Here is a 27,703-nt window from a genome sequence, read left to right on the forward strand (position 1 = left end):
AATATTTTTGGAGTAGTATGATATTCAGGTTGCAATTATCAGGTATAACAAATGCATTTTCTCGTCTATCTACTAAAAGCAGAAATGAGCTTTTAGTACAGATAGTGCCTACAAATGCAATATAAGTAATCAAATCACAACTATTACAATTATTAAACAAAAAAACAAGACAAAAACCCCCCAAAACTCCCAAAATTTAATATAAAATATTGCTATTTGAAGACTCACTAATGTCTGCAAATGACATTACCCCTTCCAATACTTGTACCATGAAGTACAATTCCATATCTAACCATCATACTCTTTTTACCAAGTGCTTCTAAAAAACTTAATCTATAAATCTAATTTGATTTGTGAATAGGATCTGTTAATTTTTAATATCTGTTTTCTGAGAGTAGTAAAATAATCGTGTTATTCTACTTTGGGAGGGAGGATTGTTGAGCTGTTCTTTATGGTCAGCTAATATTTTTCAGCAAATTTGTCATTCATTGTTCACAAATTGGTCTGTAAACTCTTCACCACCTGTAAAATGAATCTTCATTACACTACCTTTAGGTCTCTCGGGATTATTTTAAGGTTAACCTGCTCCTGATAATGTCCTTGAATAGTTCTGGCTTTAATCCTGTATCTTCATGAACGTTATGATTGTTGCCCACCAGATGACTAAGTCTGTACCCACATCAGTTGTCTCACTTACCTGAAAGTATTGAAAACTCTCACTGCTGTTGTTTTTATGAAATGTTGATTATGTCTCTCTTTCCATTCACAGAGTGTCTCCATAATAATTGTGCACTCTGTGTGATCTCTCCCAGATCTTGGTTGTTCCAGTTAATGACAACTTCTTTGGTCACTTGGCAGACATCTATCAATTCACAGAGCTTACCAACACTTAGTGACATTTTATTACATGTCTTCTCATCAAAAATTGAATAGTCGGGTTTAAAACAAGAGCAGTTACTGCATTGCATTTGTAACTGTGTCCCATTGTTTAGAACAAATTCTTGTGCTAAAGCCTGAGTTTTCGCTTGTGCTAAAGCCTGAGTTTTCAAGGTATTCCCTAACGTAAGCCTTCTAATATGAGAGACTTTCTCTGCCAATTACTGATTAATAATTATTTTCTCATCTGAGATGAGATGGGAAAATTTCTAATCCAACAAACTAAGGTGCAACTTCTGAGTAAGACATCAATGTCTTGCTGTTGCTGGGACATACACTGTCTTTATGCTGTATCAGAAAGAGCAGGAATTATTTTTCTGATGATTTCTAAGAAAAACCTGTCTGATTATGCTTTCCTAGAGCCAGAAAAGCAAAAGCAATTTTTAAAAATCCTCAATATATCTATTCCTTTCAGGTAGTTATGTAGCTGGATTTGATTTTTACCTTCCAATGAGAATTTCAGCAAAATAACAAATAATATATTGGTATAGAAAAAAAATATGGTTGGGAAATACACTTATATCTTCAAAGACTACAAATACTTTTTTTGTATGTGATGCTTGTATATAATTTCAGATATTGGTTCTGTGTCATTATCTGACCTAGCAGATGGATCCTAGTGTATCCTGGATTAAAGACTAGAGTTTTTCAGGGACCAAGCTTTTTACGTTGGTCTAGGACACATATAGTAAAACCTACTATTATTTTGGTAAGTCTTCAGATATTAGTGTCCAAGTTATTTAGTAGTATTGTCTAATGCAAAACTTTTAATATTTTGTCTTTTTATAATATATTTATTGATAGATTATTTTTAGACATGAACATGTTTATTAAATTCTTAAAGGCAGCTCTAACAATGTTACTATGTGTACCAATCAAGTATTGATTTTAAAAGTTTTCCTGGAAATTTGGTATATCCTTTTTGCCTTAATCTTATCTCCCTAAAATAATACATTAATTTATAAATTAGCATTAACAGTAGCTTAACTTTCACATAGTGTACTAAAATTGCATTATCCATAGGGGAGCTTTTTCAATAATTTAAAGAACTAGAATATAGTAGGATTTATTCAAAGCATATAAGTGTTTCAGTAGATGGAAACCAATTAAAAATTTTTATATGCATCAAAATGCAATAGATTTTCCTGCTGTCTATAGAGAAAACTTTTCCTACCAAAATTTAATTTTTTTATTAATGATGAGCGTGGGAGTCTGCCAAATATGAATCAACTTTAGTTCCCCTAGCTTTTAATAGAAGAAGCAAACTGACCATACCAACTCAAAGAGATTGGAAGATATCAGAATTAGGACCATAAGAATGGAAGAATTTGACATGACTCTTGTCCTTATCATGGTCTATTCCTTGACATATAACATAACATAACATAACATAACATAACATAACATAACATAACATGACAGAGAAGTATAATTATAGGACAATTCCCAGCAACTTTTAACAAGCTTAAGGCACAATTTTTAATAATGCCTCTGAAGGAGATTGGGTAAAATCACAGATATCTGTTCTTTTTAAATCCTTGAAATATATTCTGCCAAGACTGTAATTTCTGGAATATTCAGATGAAAATCCAAATGCAATGTTTCAGGGCAAAGCAAACAAAAATTCTCTAAGGAACTAAAACTTATTTGTCACCCACAAGCAATATCAGAATGCCAATTGCATAATTACACAATAATTATTTCTAATTCATGTTATTAATTTAATTTAGCATTATAAAGAAATAAGAATTCCAGAAGATTCAATAACAAAAAAAAAAAGCAGAGAAAACTCTATTAGGTTAACAGAAAGAATGACAGAGTTTTGTTATTAATCTAGAACCCTTATTAGTTCATAGAAAACAGAAATAATATTTTTTCAAGAAAATGGAAGTGTTGATGTGGTCAAATACAACTTCTGTTTCCAGAAGGATCAGTTTCTAGCTAGATAGGGTGGAAGTATCATTTTTTTTTTGTTGTTCCTGAGAATGCTATTGTCTGCTTTGGCCAGATGTATTTTTCTTATTCAAAATCATAAGTGCTTATAAAGCATATGCAAAAGGTGGGTTTCTCAAATTAGAGGAATGAATTAGAATACAGAAAACGTTAAAGGTGCCCTCTGCAGACACACAGGCTTAGAAGATTCACAGAAAGTTCCACTTACTGTGAATTTTTGTTGTTGTTGTGGTTGTTGTTGTTGTTGTTTGGGTTTTTTTTGTTTGTGGATGGCCCTGGATGGTTTGGGACTGTTAAGAGGTCTGAAATAACAAAGCACACAAACAAGTACCAGTGTTAGATTGGAGCTGGTAACATAAAAATAAACAGGAATAAATTGCCTTGAATGCACTGAACTGAAAAGTATTGTTGAGACCCAATGTCATGGGAGTACACAAAAACAAACTCATATTCAGATAACAAATACAAACAAAAAGTATTTTGCTATGAGGACCAGTGGCTAAAAATAAGGAAGAGCGAGGGTGAGTACAACAATGCTCCAATGACAGCTAACCCCCATCAGGTATGTTGTCACTGCATGGCCAAGGACGGTGACACAAAGCACGCACACACTCCACACACCCAGCAGGCCTCTCATCGAAAGGTACAAAGAAGAGTTTCAGTCCACACAAAGGGCTCCTGGGTCAGTAACAGATGTCCAGTAGAAAACAGTTGCTCAGCCAGGGACGGAGAGGGGCACTTAGTCTTGTGAAGTCTCTGTGGGTGCCATCCCAGACCCAAGCAGAGGCTTCCTGTCACAGACCCACTGCTAGGAAAGAGAGCACACAAAGGGGAGAGGGAACAGGACTGTGTGCTTCTGCCACACCTAATGCAATGTCTATTCTGAAACACTTCACTATATCCTCAACTTTTAACTTATATGTATCTAAGATCCTTTATGAACAACTGGAATTCTTTTGGAGTTGAGGATATGGTCAAGTGTTTTGCTGAATTGAGGTCTAAAGAAGCAGAAGACTTTATTTTCCATGTAAATCCACAAAACTAAAGGGAGACAACACCTGTTGGGTGGAATTAATAACAATAAATCCAACCCTTTTTCCTTTGATGTTGTTGTGTCCGCAGTTTATTGTTCTGGGCACAAGCAAGAAGTCCTTTCAGAAAAACCACTACATGTTTTAACAACCTCCTTTTGCAGTATTACATCCCCATCTGTTCCACTTTTTGTCCCCAATCACTCCTTCCAGACACTCATTATTTCATATTGCCCACAGTTCTAATTTTCTCAAGTCTACAACTCTCCCAGTAAATCAACACCTTGGCCAGTTTTTCAGGATTATATGGCAATGAGAGGTAGCTTTTAATTTTCATTTAATAGCTGTTCTTCCATGAGTCATCCTTCAAAACTTCCACTAAATAGAGAGACTCTGGAGCCAGTTTGTGTCAAGACTTAGCAGAACTGTGCCAAAAAATCATGACACTGAAATCACAGGATAGATTTTACTTCAATAGTCTTATAAGAAAGAGTATAATGAAATTAGCATCCTGGAATTGATAAAGAAGAACTGTAGTTACAGAGATGTATGGTGAGAAGAGTTGTTGGGTGAGTCAAGAAGCAGTCTGGGATTAGTAGAAATAAGAACTCATCAAGGAGAACGTTAAAAGGACTTCTCCAGCCACCTGAGGTTGAAAGACAGAGCAAATAGAAAAAGCAGTCATGGCTGTAAGAGAGAGTTTGAGAAGAAAAGCAAGTGAAGATAGGGAGGGAAATGCATTTCCAAAAGGTGTTAGGATTGGATTTGTGTATTTGGCTTTTTTGTTGTGTTTTTTGTTGTTTAGCTTTGAAGGATCATTGAAATAATTTGTATGCATATAGGAGAATTAGATCTTTGCTTTGATACTTCGCTGAATCATAAAAAATATAACCAAAAATCCATCAGGCTTTGCAACAAGAAGCAGTAGAAAAGATAACCTCCTTTGAATAGATAGAGATATAAAAGCCTTGTTAAAGCATTTGAAATCACACCTCAACCCGAATCTCATGGAGCATCTTCTCATAAATGAGAAGGTTCTTCCCTATTCTTTAGTGAAATTTAAATGCTCTCCTGGAAAAGATTGCCATTTCCCAGGTCCAGTCAGTTACTACTGTGAAGAAGGTTTTAACTTTTGTGGTGAGTGCAGCTGTTGATCTGAAACATCTTTTCAAAGTAAGGAAGGCAGCATGCTGGAATTGAGGAGGTTATTTTCTTGTAGAAGACAGATGGAAAGAGTCAGTAAGAGATTCCTAATATGAGCCTATAAAGCCTAATTCCTTCCTTTTGCCACTTGTATGAATAAATAATTTGAAAATAAATTTTGATATAAATTCAAGTTAATTGTGAGACTATATTGCCAGCATGCATCATTACTATTTGTTGCTCATTGTGCAACTAAAATCTATATTCCTAAATATTCCTACAGTTTCTGCAAATCATGATCATACATTGGCTAATTTTTTTTATTAAAAATTCATGTCATTTGCAAGGTTTCAAAGATGGTTCTGCCATGAAAGTTACATGCTTTACTTTAAACCAAATATTTTAAACTTTTAAAAACCAAGCTCTTAAGCAGAACTTGAGTCAAATAATAAAAGTCAAACAGTCAGATTTAGTGCGGATTGTAATTCAGAGTGGCTATGCAGCATGTTATATAGTAAATAATTTCTTTGCCCAATACACCACTTAGAGACTTGATTCATCGTGTTCCACAGTAAAACAAACAAACAAACAAACAAAACAAAAAACAAATAAACAAAAAAGAAACAAAAACAAATAAATAAACAAATAAACAAAACAAAAACAAAACCCCCCAAAACCAGATAAACATACAGACCTAGAATAACTTACCCAGCATTTGACTGAAATATTGTACACATGACTCCTGGTTTTATCCTTTCATTTAAACACATTAACTGCATGCAATTTTGACTTTAAATTCCTGTAATAATGTTGCAGAAGAAGCACAAATATTTAACAGAAAGCTCAGATTTTTCTTTGGAGGCACTCAGCTACTAGAAAAGTTAGCAACTTCTTAGTTTCAGATGAATGTTGACACTGTCATGTGAGCATCAGAAAGGAAAAAAGTTGCCAAGAAATTGTAAATATTGTTTTTCAGTACCTCAGTTGCTAACTGGGCGTAACTTATTCTGAAACACAGAATATGAAAGACCTATAATTACTAATAATAATGTAATACCTTCCATGAGAGGAAGTCATGGAAGATTCTCAAGTTTTATGTTTCGATTGTTGTATACTGAACATAGAATTATAAGGGTCTTTAATTACTGCATTCCTTGTTGAAAGCCCTAATAATTGTTTACAAAATATTTGAAAAACTTATCCACATTCTCTCAATCTCATAAAATCATAAAAGGTTTTTTTAAATTATAAATTATCTTCTAACATTTTTTCTGCTACCATCTCATAAGAGTACTGTAAATATTATCAAATTCCATTTTCTAGATTAGCTTAATTCACCTGAAAGTAAACTATTACACTCAGTGAAAAGTCACATTCTTTTGAGAATTAAGACTATATTAACATGGAATAAAGCATTTCAGACTAAATGACAATTCTAATCAATCTTGATGGCAGATTACTCTTGGTAACTTCCTGCTTGGAATCTGATCTATTGCTTTTTAATTCACAGGCTTTTGTGAAGAATGCAACACATTTACATAGAAAATCCATTGCAGTCTTGGACCTGCCAATATTTCAGGTATCAAAGATTAATTACGATATGGTAGTGATTAGAAGTCTACATTGGAGATAAACACACTTTGCTAGAGATACAATTATAAAAGAGGGAGCTCACACTCCCCTACAGATTTCTAATCTTCTAATATGAGAGATCCACATTAACATGTTGAAAATATAAAGTGGCTTAATATGGGGAAACAGCAGCAGTGTATAACTTATTGAAAATACTTCTAGATGGAAAATCTGGTACTGTTTCTACTAAGGAGAGATAAATGAAATGGTAGAGTTGTTACATGGAAGAATAAATTACTTCTTTAGTTAATGATGGATCTTCAAGACTCAAAACAGACATAGAAAAGGGAGACATTTTAGCTTCAGAAAGGAAAGCCACATTTAGCAACATTTAGCCACATTTAGCCACTTTTAGCCAATACCTTACAGATGCTAGAAATGCAGTCCTGCTTCTTGCAAAGTTAGCCAAGTATTAACAATAAACTCAAAAGAGTGATTTCCTGACTGGCTTATGGAATTGTTTGCTTGGTGAGGAAAAGCCATGAAGTCAATCCTGACTCGGCAAAATGTCTGAACATTAGAGAAGGCAGACACAGCTGTTGTCTCAGCATTTTCTCTTGGCCACCATTAAACAATCTATTTAGCTTTTTTCTTCTACTTTATGAAGACTCTCTGGTTCAATCCCAGGCTTATGCACTTGCCTCTCTATTTGCACATTCTGTAGGAGACTCAAAGCATTTTTTTTTTTGAGAAATCATATGTATTAGTATCATTGCAATTTGATCATTTCATGAATAGAAATATTCTACCAGTTTTTCTTTGTCTTCCTCTTCTTGTTTAAAACAAATTTCAAAACAATGGCAAAAAGGTAATTTGGATACACAATGAGATATCACTAGGCTACATAAAGTGTTGGTGTAAAGAAACTTTTTTAATGATTTTATTGATTATATTTAGGCTTGTGTACACACTTACAGCCTATACATGAAAAAACACATAACCCATTTATTTTGTCCTTCCCAAGCAGATTTAGCAGTGTTTTACTTTGCTCAATAGCCTGTGTAGCCCTGCAGCATTCAGGCTGACCCAGTTCATACTATCCCTACTTGTAGTGAGAAGCAATTCCTCTGCTGTGCTTCAGCTGTAGACAGCAACCAAACAGTAAAAATATCTAAGAAAAACAATTCCATTTTTTGTATTAATGCCTTGAATGTGTCAGAGCTGACAGAACAGGAACACAATCAAACTTTGGCCAAATTCTTTCTCTGCCTTAAGGAGAAAATAATAATGAAAGGTCACTTAGTAATCTCATAATGAGCAGTTTTACAACATGATCATGTCAACAGAGGAATGACAAGTCATTACACCCCCCTTTCCTTTCTACTCTTTTAGTATATCCTGCAGAGATAAAAGGTACTCACCAGAATTTTTCTATAGTGTCAAAGAGAGTGCCGATACCTCTGCAGAGCAAGAGCAATATTCTTAGTGCACTTTTATAAATCCAGTATAGCAGTGATTTTAAAAATAAACAACGCTTAATAAGCCGGTACTCTGCCTAAGTTAAGCTTATTTCTAGTGTTATGCTCTTTCTATTTACTTTTACTACTTATTTCTATCTAAATTTAAAATTCATTCAAGGATCAAAGGATTCTTGACCCTTGTTTTGACAATGGGGATATGGCCATTGTTGACTGTAAGTTGTTTAGTTTCTCAATAGATACTCCCTAGATGTATCACCCAGCTATCACAGACATTTACAGGCAGCCTGCAAGTGTCTGTCAAACTATCACCCTACCCTTCATGTACTTCTAATGCTCAGTAAATATCTTCCCTTATCACAGAAAAGAAATTCAATGTCATTGCATGACCTTGTCTCTGAAGAATATCCTTGACTGCTTTCATGCTGAAAACAGCCTTGTAAGATTAGGTCCCCACATACTCACAGAATCCCTCTTCCTAGCCACTAGGGCATCTGCTTGTATGCAGGCTGAATTACTCCCAAGATCACTGCTGGGAAGAATGCATTGTAAAGATGCGATACAAATCAAGCACCTTCTTTTGGTCATGTAACATTCCTTGGAAGGAGATAGGAAATAATTTTGAGGGTGCACATTTCCTATAGCAAGCTAGCACATTTTAAAAGAAATCAGAAAAAAAAAAAAAAAAGAAAAAAACCATACAAATGTCATTTGTAATTCTCTTTCTAGCTGATAAATCAAGTTTTAGTTTACCATCAAAATTCTTTCAATATGGTGAAGCCATACTTCTTCTTGACTGTTCACATGGGACAAAAACAGCCAAACTGCCTTTGCAAATTTTTTCTTATTCTTCAATCCTCTTTATCCCAGCTAAGTATTCTTTCTTATATTGCTTTCACCAATAATGGCAGCATAGTTCCTAGTGAATATTTTCTTATAGAGTTGGAATTGCCGGGAGTCTTAGTCACGAATTCCTCAAGTCTCAAAAAAATCCCAGTCAGATTACATAATTTCATGTGATTATGTAGTGAAATGCTCACTCTGAGACTGCTTTCACCAGTAATGTTTCATCACCAAGACAGCTCCAGCAGCCTCATTGGAGTCTACTACCATAACTACATCCCACCACCCAAGCAGGCACCCAGCAACCTGATTGTGGCCTTTCTTGGCAGACAATGAAGGTCTCTGAAACTGAACATTGAGCTTCACTGACAGATATAAGCTAAGAAAACTGCATGTAGCCAACCATCTAGGTCAGTGGCTGTGCTCAGTAACTGTCCAATACCAGTAAAACAAATATAAATGAAGTTTTTAGTGATTCAAGTGGAACCTCACTGTTATTTCTTGGAGGAAAAAATATGCTTAATGCATTGAAACTGCCACCTCCTTCTCTACTTGGGATTTTAGTTTAATGTTACATTAAATAAATTACACAATTTTGTGCTTTTGGTGTTGCTGCTGTGAAGAGTTTTTTGATTGCTTCCAAATGAGTCAGTCTCTTTAAACCTTTCCTCTACCCTTATGTTCCCCACTTCTCTATATATTATTCACATATTGGATTAAGTTTTGCACACCCTATGCATAGTTTATTACCATATATGACTCAAGTGCATCAGCTATTCTCTGGTTTTTAAAGTAACAAGATCTTAGATTCTGTCTCTCGTTATAAAAACTCTCACTTTTTACTGAAGTTACTGTTTCATTTAGATGGAAGGGCAAATTTCTTTTGGCATCAAATTTAAATGGTAAATTCACAGTACTGAAGAGGTGAAAAATATAGTAAATGTTGCAATAACCCTCATAGCTAAATCTTCATGTAAATGAGGCATTTGCAGAAAGTAAAGTCAATTTCAAGGGAGTGCCATTTGTTCTAACTTCCATGTTTAGGAACTGGCAAAGAATATGTAAGGTTACTGCTTTTAAGCCAGACCATTAAAGACAGCCTAAGAGCTTCTTTCATCATTTCTGCATTTGACCTCTGTCTGGTGTTTCATAAGATCACTGCCAAAATTCCAGCAATGTGAGAAGAAATACTTGTTCACAGCAGGAAAATGAGTTTAGGCTTCTCTAGTTAAACAAAATATTATGAAAGAGAAAGCGTTGAAAACCCATTGCTTTGGGAGTCATTCACTATCCACCAGTGATATTTGTTTACAAATACTTATATTTGAGAGAAAAAATATAAATCAAAAAACCTTTGAAATAAACAAATTATTGACAAAAAACGAAATAGCACTGCCTGTGGGGATATAATGAGAGGTGATAAGGACATTAGCCATTTTTATTCTGAGTTTCCTGAACATAGTTCCGTTTAATTTTTAATATTCTAAAAGCCTTTGAAGTACCTAACAGTGATTTCCAATGAGTTGGAACCTACTGTTTCATCATTTTGTACTTCTTTTCTTCTTGTCTTCTACCACAGGGCCTGTATTTTCTGGCTTTGAGAAAATATACAGTGTTCAATCATTTTCCATGACAAAGGCAACATTTCCATTACTTTGCTAATGCCAAAAAGCCACTGGTGAAAAAGAAAATAGTGTATGCACAGGTGCAGCATTAGAGAGAAAAAAAAAATAACTCTAGCAGTGTGCAGATGTGTTCTGAATGTTAATAAATGGATTTCCTTTTGTGTGTCAAGACATCCATACAACCACTGCTGTTATGCAAATTGACAACTACAGAATAGTGAAAAGCCACTCCTGGTTTTGATTATGCACATCTGCATGTGGGTACACAAGGAAGAAATAGGTTGTTTTGCTTCAACATAAGGACTTTAAAAGTCCAACAGAAGTTTAAAAAACATTTAAAACCATATTTTCCAGATGTATTCTATGCAGTTCTCAACAGTCTGTAGCTTTCTTCTGCAAGTTATAACTGGAGACAGAGCAGATTACAAGACACATGTGATATAAGTATGTTGGCATTTGCTTCAGAGCTCTTATTATTTTCCTACCTTATCTCTTTTTTTCCATCTGTATGTTAGGAAAAGATGCGTTACCCCTTCCTACAAGGATGCTTTGGTATGAGAAGGAACATATTTTTTATGAAGCGTGACTAACATGGGATTGCAGCAAAGAAATACTAGACACACCGTGCACCATTATAGTGGAGCAGCCTCAGGACCTACTGAGAGTTTGGATTTCTAGAAACTATCATAATCTACATACAGTATTTATTAACACGATGTTGGAGGATTTAATCTTTAAATGTAAAAAGAGTAGCATTAAGAGACTTTAAAAAATTTTCCTGAACCAAGCCTAATTCCATGTCAAAATGATGGGATTTATCTCATCTATTGTTACATGTCTGTATTCTAAGCCTATTATATTAGCCCTCCTTTAGGCAATGATGAGAGTAAGCACATTTAGGGCATAAAGTCTCTAGCCTGTATTAGTCAAAAGAACTGTGCCTTGACATCTCTGCAGGATAAATAATTGCAGACAAACTCCATTTCATCAGAAAAAAAACATCAAATGAGATTAAGTTAAATATAGTAATAGAAGAAGCAGATGCTAAAAACTCTCTGGAAAGGATCCTATGCAGCGTCAGATTCCATGGTTTTCTAGACTGTGGTGTTAGTATTCCAGCCTTACTCCTTCTCTGAATCACATGGTGTGTCATTCCAGCTACCTCCAGTCATGCGGCATTCCCATCTATGGGAAGGAGAAGCAGAAGGTGAGCTCTGTGAGTAATCTGAAAGTTGATATCCTAAATTTCAGGGTCAGTGCTCTGATACTTGTTTCTTCATTCACCTCAGAATTTTAAGTACACAATTTCATGATTACTATAGCCAACGTTTCTATTATTTATTCTCTCTCTTATCCTTTCTTCCCTGACTGTGAATAGCAGATCAATCTGTGCATTGCCCCTTAGACTATGCAGTAGCTGTGTTGAGAACCTGACATTCACCAGAACTCTTCTGGGCTCCTTATGACTTGCTCTGTTGCCTTTCCATAAGACATCAGGATGAGAAAGTGTCCTCCGTGTTCCTGATTCCTCCACCTCCCATTCCCCAAGAGCAAATAATTTCTGACTTGTTTAAAGACTTCATCTGATTTTTCATCTTGATCAAGTGACCTGAAACAAACTTTCAGCAGAACATCAACATTCATATCTTGACCCAAAAGAGAAATATGTTTTATTAGGGAAAAGGTGCAGCAAAAGTAATTCCAAACTAATGAGTTCAGCTTTGTGAAAACGTTTACTGTGATTTATTAGATGATATACAAAGCTGCACAGCAAAAAATCTGGAATCTGTGCCCCATTAGCAGTTCACTTGCTGTTTGACCTTGAAAAGTTATTTCACGTACCTGTCTTTAAGTTCATATTAGGAACAACATTTCCTCTCTGCTTTTATTTAAAACAGCACTCAGAAAAATCTGACTTATTGCATTTTAATATTGAATATTATACAGAAGCAGCAGCCTTTCTGAAAATTTAAAGGAGCTGTGTTCAGTGAACATTTTATAAGCTATATTTTTTAGAGTACATTTTGTTCTTTCTTTCTAAGCTTAAGTGATTACAAAATGTTTGCAAATTTGTGTTCCTGGAGTCTCTTTAGTAAATATGCTTACATCTTTTCAGACCATAAAACTCCTTCTGGCTGCTAAACGAGCAGAATCCTAGAAGAGTACAGAAAAATATTTTATTTCAAAGACTTACCTGGAGTTAATCAAATGTACATTTTATTCCTCTGTGAGTGGCAAATTTAACAAATGCCAGTTTATTAACAGGTGGAATATGTATGTGAAATAGATGTTTCTTTGTGCTGTTTTCTCATTAAATTCCACATTAGGAAACAAATACAGGTATTTTCTATATATCATCTTGTATATTCATATAGATATTTGGATGTTCATCATGAGTCAAGGTAAACAACAAAGGCTATGTGATGCATTAATGAAAAAAACTGAAATCTCAGTTGAACACTGCAGCAGCAAGCAACAGCAAAATTCTACTTAATACATGAAAAAAGGTGAAAAATAAAGATTAGTCAATTTATGTCAGACACAAGAAATTACAGTGATTAAATGCAAATAATAAAACTTTGTAATATAGCATAAAATAATAAGCTATTCTACCTGTCATATTATTGAAAAAAATATTTTAAATAATTACCTCTTGATAACCAGATTTCAGTATATCAAGAAATTGTCACTTCATATTGCTTTATTGTTCCTGTGCCCTTTGCACTTTTGTATATTCTCTAAGGTTTTCATGGTTTCTAATGGGTTTAAAGTAAATATCTGATCAGACAGCAAATATTGTAATCTCTGACTACCTTCCTGCCGCCATTCAAAATTGTGCCTGGATGGCTGATCTTAGTTCATTAACTCTAGAACCTGATATCACATTTACTTCATGAACAAAACATATAGGAGGGATCTTTAAAAATTAGATCTTTAAGGAACAGGATATTGCAGAAGATTGTGAACTTATTTTGAAGAATTCCTCTTTCACTTACCCAATAGTTACAATCACTTTCATAGAGACATTATTAACTTAAGGTGTCTCCTGATATGCTGTCATTTTTAAAAAGTATTTTATTTCTCCAGAAAGTACATTAGGACAAAACTAAGTTTAAATACATAAATATATTCATGGGATCTGAGTACTGATGGTGCTGGCTGATTGCATTGTAGAGTCACTCTTGATTGTTTCTGAACAGTGATGACTGGGGAGGATCTCAAAGAGAGCAAATGACATTCCTATCTTCAAGAATGGCAAGGAGGAAGAACTGGAGAGCTACAGACCAGTCAGCCTCACCCCTCTAGCTGAGAAGGTGATGGACATAATCTTTCTGAGCAGTATTTCCAAACACACACAGGACAAAGTTATCGGGAGTAGTCTTCTTAGAATTATGAAGGCAAATCATGCTTGACCAAGACATTAGCCTTCTACAATGAGATGACTAACTGTGAATTAGAGGAGAGTAGTGGATGTCATTGACTTTACTAGGACTTTTAACACTGTCTCACATAGTATTCTCTTGGACAAGGTAATGAAACACAGGTTATTTGAGTGCACAGTGGTGTGATTGACATTTGGACTGAATGGCTAAGTTCACTGGTTTTAAACCAGTGGCACAAAATCCAACTGGAAGAAAACCAGTAGCAGCATACCCCAGGACTTGATATTTAGGCCAATAATATTCAGCTTCTTCATTAATGATCTGGATGACTGGACACTGTATACCCTCAATAAGTTTGCAGGTAGTTCTCCCCCTTCGCTGTCCACTTCCCCCAACCCCACCCCCAGCAGCACAGAGAAAGAAAACAGTAAGGAGAGGAACAAGCGAGTTAATGATTCAAGATAAAAACAGTGATTATTTCTTACCTGGAATATTGCATCCAGGTCTGGGGTCCTCAGCACAAGAAGGACGGACCTGTTGGAGCAAGTCCAAAGGAGGGTCACAGAGATGGTCAGAGGGATGGAGCACCTCTCCAATGAAGACAGGCTGAGAAACCTGAGATGGTTCAACTTGGAGAAGGTTCCAGGGAGATCACACTGTGGCCTTACAGTACGTAAACAGGATTTATAAAAAGGAGGGAGAGACTTTCTACATAGACATAGTGATAGACAATGGTTTTAAACAAAACAAAACAAAAAAAATAGATTAGATTTTAGGTAGAAGTTATATACGCAAAGGGTAGTGAAGAACTGCAACAGATTGCCCCATTCCTGGAAGTGCTCAAGACCAAGCTGGATGGGGCTCTGAACAACTTGATCTAGCAGGTGCCCCTGTAGTGTCCCTAGTAGTGCCTGGTAGTGTCCCTGTCCATGGCCAGGGTGGGTTGCAACAAGATTATATTTAAAGCGCCTTCCAACACAAGCCTTTCTATGATTCCATGAATCTATTATTTGTAGTGTGAAGAAGCTGAGTACATGCATCAGACCTTTCTGTGCTACTGCATAAGGGTGGTTTTGTGCTCTTTTATGTACCTCCCATAAACTTTTCTAAATTTTCTAAACTTCAGTACCAAGTCTCATGTCAAAGGAACCAAAATAACTGCTATTTACTAGTGTGTATAGTGTGTATTTGGAAGATGAAGTTGCCAGAATAAGGATCCATAAAGACAAACACATTCTGGAGCTTATCCAAAAAAAAAAAAAAAAAAGAGACCAGTTTGTTCTATTTAGCACAAATGAGACCACTATGTATATCCTTCTATTACACTGTTCACATACTGTGAGTCCTGAGCATAATAAGACTGTCATCCCCTAAAACATAAAACTGTGACACAACTAATATTCTCCTCCTTTTATAGAAATGCTGGTATGCTGTACACCTATTGAGCCACACTTATAAAAGTAATGTTTCAGAGGTAGCATGTTTAGCCTTCATCTCATTCATGTAATGGCCACTATCAAGCAATTTTGAAACTAGCTACCTCATTGGTCTTTTCTGCTACGTCTGCTTTTATGGCCTTTTGTATCAAAAAAGAAAAATGGTAATAATATTGCAGCACTGGTAAACTCTTCCCTAGGTCCACACTAATTTATTTCTCGAGAGAATGATGTATTCATCCAGATAAAATATATAAAAATGCAATTTTAGCCTCCTAGAATATTGAGAAATTGTATTTTCAGATTTCTTAACAGTATTGTATTTTAGTTCCTTGACAACCTGAATTTCATTAATAATTTTCTTAAACTCTGTATGCATTGTTAACTCTTAGTTTCTACTCAGTCATATCCCTTAGTTAATTTTGTTTGTTCATGTTACAAGGACTTTGCAGAGCTCTGAAGCAGTAATAGATAAAATCAGGAGACTCATTCAGCTGGTAAGCTGTCAATCTGTCATAACTTGAATATTGATTTTGGGGGGTTGGTGACATTCCGTAGATGTATGTGTCAAGTTTGTTGACAGAGAGCTCTATACTTAATTGAATGTGATGTCTGTATGTGAAGTGATGAAGTGTGTCAGTGATGTACATTCTCTTCCTCCCCTCCCCTTCAGCCCTTTACAATACACTCAATGGAGTATTATGAAATTCCACGCTGCTCTTACAAAGCTTTATTTAACTTCATAAATTGAAAAGCTGGGTCTGCTCTAACATGATTTCCTCACAGGTATGTCTTCATTGGCTTGTGGCCCTTTTAAAGTCTCACTCAGTTCTCCTGAATGTTTATGTGAGAGATAAAGGTGATTTGAGAGTCACCTTTTATGCCACTTTTATGAGTGGCATAAAACCTATAGGAAATATATATTTACCTCAGTGTTCCTAAATCACAGATAATCACCTTACAAACCATTCTGTACCTTGCCTATTTAAAGTATGAGAAAGGAATGAGAAGCCAGGGGGATTTCTCTCTTTATATATCACCATATTTGATCCTGCAGAACAATTTTGGTGTCTTTCAACAGTTTCTTTTTCTGATTATTATTTTGACTCTTAGTCAAAGTGGGCTGTTGTTCTTAACCATGAAAAGCAGAAACAGTATCTCATAAAGCTAGTGGAATATTCCTGGCCTGTCTAGTCTTCCTTGCCTCAAATAATGAATAAATGAATATGTTTTTAAAACTAGGTTAAAACAGGTTTCACTTCATCTTCCTGTTTATCAGAGTTGCCTCTCACAGATTTCAGAGATTTGATTTTTTGCAAAATGAACACTTTGTTATATTTAACAAAATGTAACTGTACATTTGCAGATATATGCAAAGGGAAACAGTGATGCTGCAATAGCCCATTAAATAAGAGAATATATGTATCAAAACAATATATCTCTATCTGGAAACACAAAGTAGGTTCAGCAGGCAGGTGCAGCTTCTTACTTTGGACAGCAATTAATATCCTTTTTGTGACCCAGGAAAATGTATTCATGTTCCAACAGAGAGGTTGTAGAAACAAGGCGAAAGGGAACCAACTGACTAACAGAGAGCAGTGAAGGTAAGGAAAGGAATTATGCTTCCATCATGCAAAAGAAGGAAGTGGTTGAACCCTGCTCCAACAGAACTGTATCAGCACAAGTCAAAACCAGTCGTCAGCAGCTCAGTGCTTGGGGTTAGGAAACAGAAGAGATTATAAGAACACCACTAAATTAATAATGAAATTGTACAAGGTAGTGGAGCCACCTGTCCAGCAACATGAATTTCCATTTCAAAAGGTCATATAGCTGTAATAGCCCATCAATATAGCCATCAGAGAATTCTACTTTATTGATACATTGAAATGGGAAAGAAATCTTCCTGAAAACAAAGAAGTCACAGTGCTGCTGGCCCTAGCCAAAATATAGTGCAAAAAGTAAAACAATAGCTCTTTAATTCTTTAATACTAATCTGGTGTCTGAAACTATGTGTTTAATCCTCTTCAAATCCAAATATCATTTTCTTTCCAAAATCTACATTCAAATCTATGTTTGTTCAGCAAAGTTTGAGTCAGAGTTATTTTCTATTAATGTGTTTTCCGTTCTCTGTCTCTACACTAAAATATTGGTACCTACACTCACATGAGAATTTTTAATTGAGTGATTAATAAACATATGAATTTAACTTTCTGTGGAAAAACCTCAAATATCTAACATAGTGAGTAAAAGAATAAACTTATAGAATTCTTTATCTGATGTGAGTTTGAAAAGACAAAACTTACCTTATTATACCCTTGCTGGCTGAAATTCCGAGGGATTACAACTGACAGGCAATAACACTGCCTGAAATTTCTGTGCTGGAGGCTGCACCAACTCTCTGAAGAAAATATGCTGTTAAAAAATATATATATATATAGCAATTGTACTAGGAATCCAAATAGGCTTTCTAAAATCTCTCTGCTTTAAAGAGAGTTTGACATTTAAAAATATAACTCCTTTACAAAGTCACATATTTTCTGATGTGTTTAAGTACTTTATGTGTTCAGTAAATGTCATAATGCCATTAATTCTCTTTGCAGAGACGTGCAATATTTTTTCTGTTATCAAGAGGGACCACACTGTTGTGCAACCAGTGCTGTGTTCTGCTGAGCACTGGAAATCTAGAGTAGATTGGCCTGTAAGAATTCAAAACTAATTGCTTGGAATTTAGGATTCAGTGAATGTTTGCACCTCAAGTAACAGGATAAAAACAATTTTTCAGGCTATTCAAATATTTTTCTTTTTACCTAGTTAGTAATTTTGAAAAGAATATCATCCTATTAAAAATAATTTTAATGTGGAACTTTTTGGCATCTTGGTATTTTTATCACATGACTAAAGCAAGAAGGTTGCTAAGCAACCTTCTGCAGCCAGGGGAAAGCACAGGCAATCTGAACGGAAGATTTATGTTGGTGACTATAATACTAAGAAAAAAAATAACAAAATATCTGAAACCCTCCATTGTTTTTAACCCTTTGAACTAAACATAAGTAATTTACTCTTCCCAAATCAAGAGCCATTTGAGGAACTGTTTCAACCACACAACACTTGACATAAATTTTCAGGGAAAATAAATGGGTAAATGATTTTTTATATCGCGCTATTGCAGCCTTGAAGTAATTCTGCTCAGTGTTGCTGTGTTATTTACAGAAGCTTCTGAATATGAGGATTCTCCTTAGTTAAATAAAGGAGTAGTAGATACCTACTTGCTTCTTCTTGCAGTAGTGACTGGCGAAAATGAGGATGTGCCAGGGTCAGCAAGGCAGACTGGAGACAGCTGGCACCAGGCACACAGCCCTGCCTGTGCCCATGTGTCCTCAGGCTGCCGGGGCAAGGAGGGCTGGCTGCAGCCACCACAGCTCTGAGCAGCTCCCAGAGAACAAGGTCACCTGGAACAAGTCCCCTTCTGCTGGCAAACAGCCTCCCTGCACAAACTTCTTTGCTGCAGCTCAAGCATCCGAGCGATGGGATTTGTGATGGGACAAGGTTAGTTTAAATCTCCATTTAAACAGCTGTCCAGATACATTTTCAAGTCCAAATTTACCTATCATAAGTAATGCTAATACACCACCACATATTCAGATGTGCGTCACTCATGGGCTGAGCATGCTGGAGTAGGAATGACCACTGGCTCATGGAGGTTGAATACATTAAACAAATGCAAGTGCCAATATACCATCCACCTGCTGACCTGGAGGCAGGCTTTATCTGGGAACTGCGTGTGCTTTGAATTACAGCAGCCTACAAGAATTACGCATGGAAAACACAGCTCATGGGATCCAGATCCTTTCATATTGCATCATCCACTGGCATATCACAGGGCAGACAACCAGATGCCATGCGGACTTGGATGGTGGGTTTCCTAGCACTCTAATAATATATGTTAATAACAAGACCATAGGTGGGTAATTAACTGAAATTCAATTTTACAATAGTACGAAAAACAGAAGAGAAAACAATTGACAGTCAGTGAGTGCCAGAGACAGATAAACAAAGCTTGTGAAACAGTGGCCTGAATAGATTAAAGCCATTTGAAATTTTAAATAAAATAAATTTCTGCTGCTGTTTTTTGATTCTTGCTGTTTACAAAAAATGAAAAAATATTTGCATTTTCATTGTACATGTACAGGTTTTCAACATGATTTTATTCTCTTATATGAAACAGCCAAAACACTACTAAGTTTGTTAATGAATCAAAAATATAATCACATCTTGTTAAGATTAGCTCTGTAGTGAATCTATAAGATTCATTTATATGTTCCCATTATTTCCTTGAATTTTCATTGTATCTCTATTTGTTGATAATTTGGTTGGGTTGGAAGGGACCTGAAATATCCTCTAGTTTCAACCACCCTGCCTTGACATGGACACCTTTCAATAGATCACATTGCTCACACCCCCATCCAGCCTGGCCTTGAGCACTGCCAAGGATGGAACATCCATAGCTCATCTGGGAAACCTGTTCCAGTGCCTCACCATATTCACAGTAAACAATTTTTTCCTAGCATCTAATCTAAATCTACGCTCTCAGTTTGAAGCCATTGCCCCTTGCCCTGTCACTATTTGTCCTTGTAAAAAGACCCTCTCCAAGTTTCTAATTTGCTTCCCATTGGAAACATGCCTTTATTATCCATAATTTCCATTTTTAAATACCTAAATTTCTGCAGATCTCTGATGCAAATCAGATGTTTATGCAACTCATGATTACTTTAAAAACAAAGCCCTGTTACTCAGAAAGAGAGGTTAGATTCATATTTGCTGGAGAAGTTCATTTCAACCTATAACTTCTGAAATGAACTTTAGAATACTTTGGATAAATCTGTAAAAGAGTGCTGATGACAAGAGAACCCTTGCCTTGCTTCCCACTTGTACTGCACCATACTTCAGAGGCCAGATTCTCCCATGAAGTACTTCTGCTTTGGGAAAGACAAAACTACTTTCAATTTCAAGTAGATGAATGCCTAACAAAAGTTAATTAATTTGACCTCAGAAAACCATTGTTTGAGAGAGGAATGCTCCTGGAAACTACCACACAAAGAGAATGTGCTACTTTCTCAAGGTTGTTTGCGGAGTTGGTGACAAGGACAAGAACTGCTACCTCTACATCTCCTGTTACTGCTGTCTCCAAGATCTGTCACTTCTTCCATATGCCTCGGTGTTTCAAGCAGAACAGGTTCTGCCACAGGTCTACCTGAGGTAACTTAAGAACTAGCAGTCATTTATATAAAGAAATATTATCCCCCTTCTACATGTAAGAAAAATTATCGAGGTGAATTAATTTGCCCAAGTTCACAAAGGACCTCAGTTACTGAAGACAAAAAACAAATTTTCTCTCCCCTTATGTGTCTAAGTCCAGTACTCTACTCTCAGCCACAAAGCAAAACTTGTTAAAATGGTATTAGATCTGTTCAAGAAAAATTCACCTGGAGGCATACACAGAGGCTTGTTTATAATCATCAGGGACTAGGAGGCAGATCACTAGCCCAGCTCTGTACACAGAAACCTGAAAGATAAGAGAGAGCACAGACATCATATCTGTTCTCAAGGCCGCTTGGTTCTTTAGAGACCTCATTTTGCAGACTGCCAAGAGGATGTCTTGCAAGCTGGGGTCACTTCAACTTGGCTCCCAGCAGTGTGGTAAATCAGATCCTGTCTATGTACCACAATACAACCTCTCGTTTGGAAGAAAAATCTATGCTTAATAATCTATCAAGATGAAGAAAACACTGCGGAGGGAAATGCAGACCGCCGTGCCTGTGAGAGCTGACAGTTCAGCTGGCAGCAGAAGTAGATCTAGGAGTGAAGTACTCAAGTCCTGCATTCATCTCCCTGAGTGATAATTCTAAAACCTATTTTGCCACCAGTGAGTGTTATTGCTCTGCTGACTGGAGAATCAAAGAAAAGAGGACAATAACACTATAATAATCAGCAACTTTTTTCTTCCCATAAGAGGCTGAGAGTGAACTTCATGCAAAGTTTTTAATAATTCTTCCATTCTACTGAGTGAAATCCTGAATTCTCTTGCAACCATGAGTGTTCTTGCTGCTGAATTCAGCGCAGCTAAGATTTCATCCATGATTGTTTAATTGTAACAATGAGCACTAGTATGTGTATTTCCAAGATCTTAGTTCTTAGTGCTGGTTTTTCTTAAAATATATGCTGCAATGCTTAAGGAGAAATCAGCCCTTTAGAAAATATAACCAAAATGGACTACAAAGTTCAAATTGATAAGAGCCTTCTGGTATTTGGATTTGCAATATTTTAGATTAGATTGCAAACTACAGGGATCAGGAGCTAAAAATGTCAGGGTAAATTCAGTGACAGCTCTCTTGTACCCAGGGTCTTAATATCTGATTTCTGCAAATGGTAATAAAGCATTAGAGTTTCTTACTTAACAGAGATGGACATCTACAGGCCAGGGTCAGGATGCTCAGTTCCCTGCTGATCGGAAGGGAAGCTGATCTTTGCTGATCATCAAGTGAACTGAATAAGAATCAGGATTTCTGGCATGCAAAGTAGGGGTTACAATTTTAAAAAGCAGCAGAATCAAGAAATAATCATAAGTAATGTTCATAAACCTTTTAGGAAAGTTCTTCTATGCAAAGTATAACTGGTATTAGAAACAGACCCCTTATCTCTGGAAAACACATTTGTTAGGCTTATAAACAAGATATAAATTATGTATACCCTTGCTGCTGTGACAAAATACAACAAATACATTAAAAAAACATTTCATTAAATTTTAAATAAATTGCAGTTTTAACTCATGAGGAGATTGTTTCTTTCAAGAAGGGTTTTTAATATAACTTTGTTTTATCCTTGTATGGCAAAAGTTGTTGCCAACTCCTTCAGAAAAAAAAATATTGTCATTAATGCTGTAAAAAAGAAAAAATAATGACTCATATAGCCACCAGGATAATTTTTTTTTCCAGTGAACAAGATTAATGGCCCTCTATCCTGGCCATTACATGGTGTTAGAACAGTAAATTGCAATAGCAGTCACCAAAATTTTTGCCCTCAAATTTGAAAAATAAAAGGTACTCCTCAATAGCACCTAAAGACATTTCAGTCTTCATGATTTTACCAAGAGGTTAGAAGGTTGGTTTTTTTCCCTCCAAAACACTTGAGTTTTCCTAATTGCTGCGGTAGTTCTGCTAGCATAAACTACTTTCTTTATGTATAATTTAAGTCTTATATGACAGCAATATTCAGGTAGTATAAAACTTTATGATTATTTTTTCCTTTTGGCTGACCTTTCTATACTTCCCCTTTTCTCCTCATGTTTATCACCTCTTTTCATCCTCTGTTTTCTATACCACCCCTTCCAAATCAGAAAAAACTCTCTGTCTCTCTTTTTAGGTAAACAAAGACTTAGAGGAACATTACAAAAAAATGGTAGTGGAAGAACTTGCTCTCTAGTGACAGTTTTTGCAAAGAAACCCCAGGTAGTATAGTATACACTATTGCTAGCAATATCTCCTACAAAACCTGTTTAATTTAGGTGGAAATAAGGCATTAAGTAGATTTTGCAGATTTTTGCATGCTACATCAGTTAACACATCATTTTCCTGACCAATTAGGTGCATATGTGAAAGGTCAGAGGTTCTATACTGCAGCAAACTGAGGTCGTTTGGATCTTCAGTTCTGACAGGCTCTGTAGCAGCTGAAGCAAAGCAGGGTAACTAGTTTTGTTATAAAAAGTATAGCTGATCCACGCCACACTTTCAAATACACAGCAGCTTTATCCATTTAATCTTATTCACTCCAAAGCAGAACTCTTTAAAGTAGGAAAAAAATTGTAGTACCATTCAGTTGAGTCAAATGCTTCCTCTACATCAAAGTATAATAATGTTTCATGCTTCTTGTTGTTTCAGTGGTCATATGTACAGCTGAGAAAGGCTAAATACAGTGTTGGAAGCTGGTCCTTTGTCATAAAGCTGGAGGTATCAGGTGGAATGAAATTCCCTTCAGAAGAGGTTTTCAAAGCCACTAAGAATTGGTCTAACACTTTTTTGACTGAAGTTGATAGACACTGCAGTCAGAGCTAAGGTGTATGTTCTCACTGACAGTTTAGGCTGATAGGCTGAAGGGAAGCCATGGGAGAATTAAGCACTTAGATTGTGGAAAAGTAGTCTCAAGAGATACACCAAAATGAAATCCCAGTGATTAAATTAAAAATGCCTATTTGACAGAAGCATGTCTGAGCACTGTCGATATAGTTCAGAAAGGAAATATTTTGACCAGGGCAAGGTGAGTGTTCCTGTGTGTTCCTATGTGAACAGTAAGAGTTGTGGCTAAAATAAGGTGTTCCCACAGTAGCTGCAGAAGTCCCTGGTGAGTACTACAGGTTAGGGAGACTGAGACCCATTTTCTAAGATTGAGAGCATTGCCTTGTTTCAGAAATCAGCAGAAAAATGGTTATTTTTTTATTTCTCCAAATAAACTTTAATATTGAGCAGAGGTAATTTGATATTTTATGCAGTTGCTTGGGTTTATTAAAACAGACAGACTACAAGATGTAAATTGTTGAGTTTTAGTTCAGTTCAATGTTGTTTTACTCTAATATTCAAAATAGCTACTCTGCAAGTTTTACTACTTAAGGTAAGTGAAGGTTTTCTAACACTTCTCTTGAAAGTAAAAATAGATTTTAGACAAAAGGAAACAATTCAAACATTTGCAAGGAGGGAACATAGCACAACCTATATTGTGGAATAATAATTCCAATTCTTTCCAACTAAGAAGCCTCATGTTTTGGGCCTTCATTTATTTTATCTATAGTTAAAAAAAAATATTTTGCTAAGAATGACAAGGAATCTGGAATTTTCACCAATGTTCACTCTGTAATAAACTGAAATCCTATGGAACACTGAATATTCCTTTTAATGTGAAGCTCTCATAAAAATGCCATTTTTCTCCTTGCCTGAAAAAAGAAAAAATATAGAGCAGTTCTAATTTTACAGAGTACTTGAAATTTCTACCTATGACAGTACTCAGAATGACCTCCCATCCCTCTGACAACCTTCAGGCATTAACAACTCTAACTAGAAAATGTAGTTTGAAATGACATTGTGCAGTTCTTCTACGCAGAAATGCAATGCACTGGTTTCACTGAAGCATTCTTGACTTAGAGTCATAACATGGAACAACGAATATTGTTTAAATTATTTATTTAGGACAAAAACATAAGGAGAAAACAGATTTTTTACCAACAGCACAGAAAGAAGCAGTCAACCAAGTATACAACCAAAACCATAAAGCAAGCCTAAAATGCCTAAAGTGGATGGATGGATCTCCTGCAAAGTCTCACACAGATTTCCTTGATTTAGAAAATTATAAACTTATTTCTGCATCAACGTGTGTGAGAGAGAGAGAGAGAGCAAGAGAGAGAGCTCGCTCTCTGGAAACTTCCTTTTTACTCATCCATCATCCTCATGTGTTGAATACTTTCAAAATTTTACTTGACATGTCAATATTCTAGCAAGGATTTTAATATCATTGGAGAAAAAAAAAATATTGGGACTTTCCACTGCAAGCCTATATATAGGTTCTTACCTTCAACCACCATTAATCTCTGTACCATGGATATTTAGTAGTATATGTTATTAACCATCTCAGTTTATAAAGTTAGATCCATATATTTGTAAAGAATTTGTTTCATTTTAAAATGTGAAATTTGCAGAATTTTAAGGTTACAACACAGTTAAATAGCAATTTTATACAATTCACAAGGGCAAATATATCTTCCTACATAATGTCAGATGTAATATATCAATTCTATTACTAATACTGTTTTAAGAAGGCTTGCAGAAAAATAATGGAGTTGGCTGATTGCTAATAGCAGAGCAGACCAGATCAGAATATGTACTTTTATCTGGAGTGGATTTGAAAGTGAATATCAAGGGTCCAGCAGTGCACAGATTATTATTCAATTGTCCACTTATTTGTTCCATGTGCATCTCTTCTTTCTAATTAGAAAAGTCCATATCTGTGTATAATAAAAACACAGAGAATAGCTGTCTTTTCAGAGTTTTTTCTAAAAAAATAGAGAGACTATTGGAAATTTTCTAACCTAGTTAGTAACTTGACAATTGTTACAGTTTTAACCTGCAGAAACACAGTAACCTTTCTACTAATGGTGAAAAAAAATTTTCCAGTATCTGTTTCTATGTGTTATTTTTTTCTCATTCTATAAAACCTCATTTCCCTCATGTCTGGTGAGGCATAGACCTTATTTTTCATTAACAGATAACTTCTGGGATTACTCAGATTGAAACTGCAGCCTCTACTTATCCCAGAGCTTTCCTCTACCCCAGTATAAATCTAGTTACAGGGGTAAAATGTTAAAATCTCACACAATTTAAAATCTAATTTCTTTCACCTTCCAAGTAATCTGTAGGTATTCACACAGAGCATATTTCCAGTTATTAATTTCAACAGTTCTAAAGTTTCTTTTTGTAGATTTTTGTTTGTTTCACATTTTTTCTGTATTCTAGATCTTACCCTGCAATGCAAGTACAGATAGACAAATAGAAGTGTTTTATTTGTCTATTAGACAAATACAAGAGTAATATTTACCATCAGAAAGAAAATAACCCAATAATATATTTGAACAGGATAGTCTGCTTGCAATTTTGGTAATATTTTAGAATTAAGATTTGATTTTTCCTATTTCCAAAACCCTAATCAATTTAGTATCTCCCCTAAGATCTTGTACATGTGCATGAAGCATAAAATAAGAAACCATGAACTAATTATAATCTTACCATCTGATTGCCAAATCCCAATTCACTGTCCAAACCCTGTTAAATTAGGCTCATATGAAATAGGAATCATATTTCTAGTTATCTGTTGTTCTCTCTCTGATGTATGAATTTTCCAAGGAGAATAAAAAACTTTTTCCCCATTTTACAGGGTTTTTAATTTCTTAGATGTAAGATAAGGAAAATAGAGTCTCATAGAACAGTTTGATTTGGAAATTAATTTTAAGGATCATCTCATTTCAGCCCATATGCCATGGGCAGGGACACCTTCCACCGTACAAAGTTGCTCAAATCTCCATCCTACCTGAACTTAAACACATCAAGGCGTGGGGAACCCACTACTTTGGGCAACCTGTTTCAGTGCTTGACCACAGTCAAAGTAAAGAATTTCATCCTAATATCTAATCGAAACCTACCCTCTTTCAGTTTAAGAGCATTACACTTAACAATACCTGAAAAAAGTCCCTCTGGATCCTTCCAGTAAGCTCCTGTAGAGGAGACGACTGCCTCTGCAGACATTCCTGTGAGGCCCCCTGGAACTTCCTTTGAGATAAGAAAAACTACTTGCTTAGAATGACTCATTTTAGAAAATTTGTAAGCTCTTCTTCTTATCTTTTTAGAATGTTGTTGGTTAGGTCTGATTCTTTATAATTGGTTGTCCCAAACAAAGAAAGATAATGTAGTTGGCCAAAATGTGTTAACCCTGTTTTCCATTGGTTTACTTGTGATCCCCCCAAACCCTATAAAATTACATGTGTGATCCCCCATCTTTGGATCTGTAGCCTGACCCCTTCACGGACGATAATAAAGCCTGTGGAAGAAGTCTGGGCTGTTCTCCTGGTCTTTTTATGCCAGCTGGAAACGATAGGTTTCTGTGAGAAAAAGTGCCTGAAAGGCCAAAACCTTGGGCAAAACCTTGTAACCTGCCCAACAACAACAGGGCAGGGGGCACAAGAAAAAGTTACAGGCTCGCTTAAGGTACTGGAAGGCTGCTAGAAAGTGTCTCCAGAGCCTTCTCTTCTTCAGCCCATCTCTTCTTCAACCCCTGCTCTCTCAGCCAAGTCCTCAAAGGAGAGGTGCTCCATCCCTCTGATCATCCTCCTGACCCTCCTCTGGGCTTGCTTGAACAGATCCATGTCCTTCTCAGGTGGAATCCTCAGAACTGGAAGAAGTATCCCATGGGGATCACACAAGACTTGGGGAGGGGGAAAGAATCATCTCTCTCAAACTGCTCACCACACTTCTGATGCAGTCCAGAACAGGACTAGTTTTCTAGGGTGCGAGTGCATATTGTGCACATTCCCAGGTCATATTTAGGTTTTTATTTACCAACATCCCCAAGTCCTTTCTGCAGGGTTGCTTTCAATCCACTCACTGCCCAGCCTCTATCTATGTTTGAGCTTGTCTTGGCCCAGGTGCAGGACCTTGTCTGAATTGAACGTCATGAGGTTTGTATGGACCCACATCTGTCAATGTCCCTTTG

The sequence above is a fragment of the Cinclus cinclus genome, chromosome 5 (assembly GCF_963662255.1).
Source record: "Cinclus cinclus chromosome 5, bCinCin1.1, whole genome shotgun sequence".
Classification (NCBI taxonomy): Eukaryota; Metazoa; Chordata; class Aves; order Passeriformes; family Cinclidae; genus Cinclus; species Cinclus cinclus.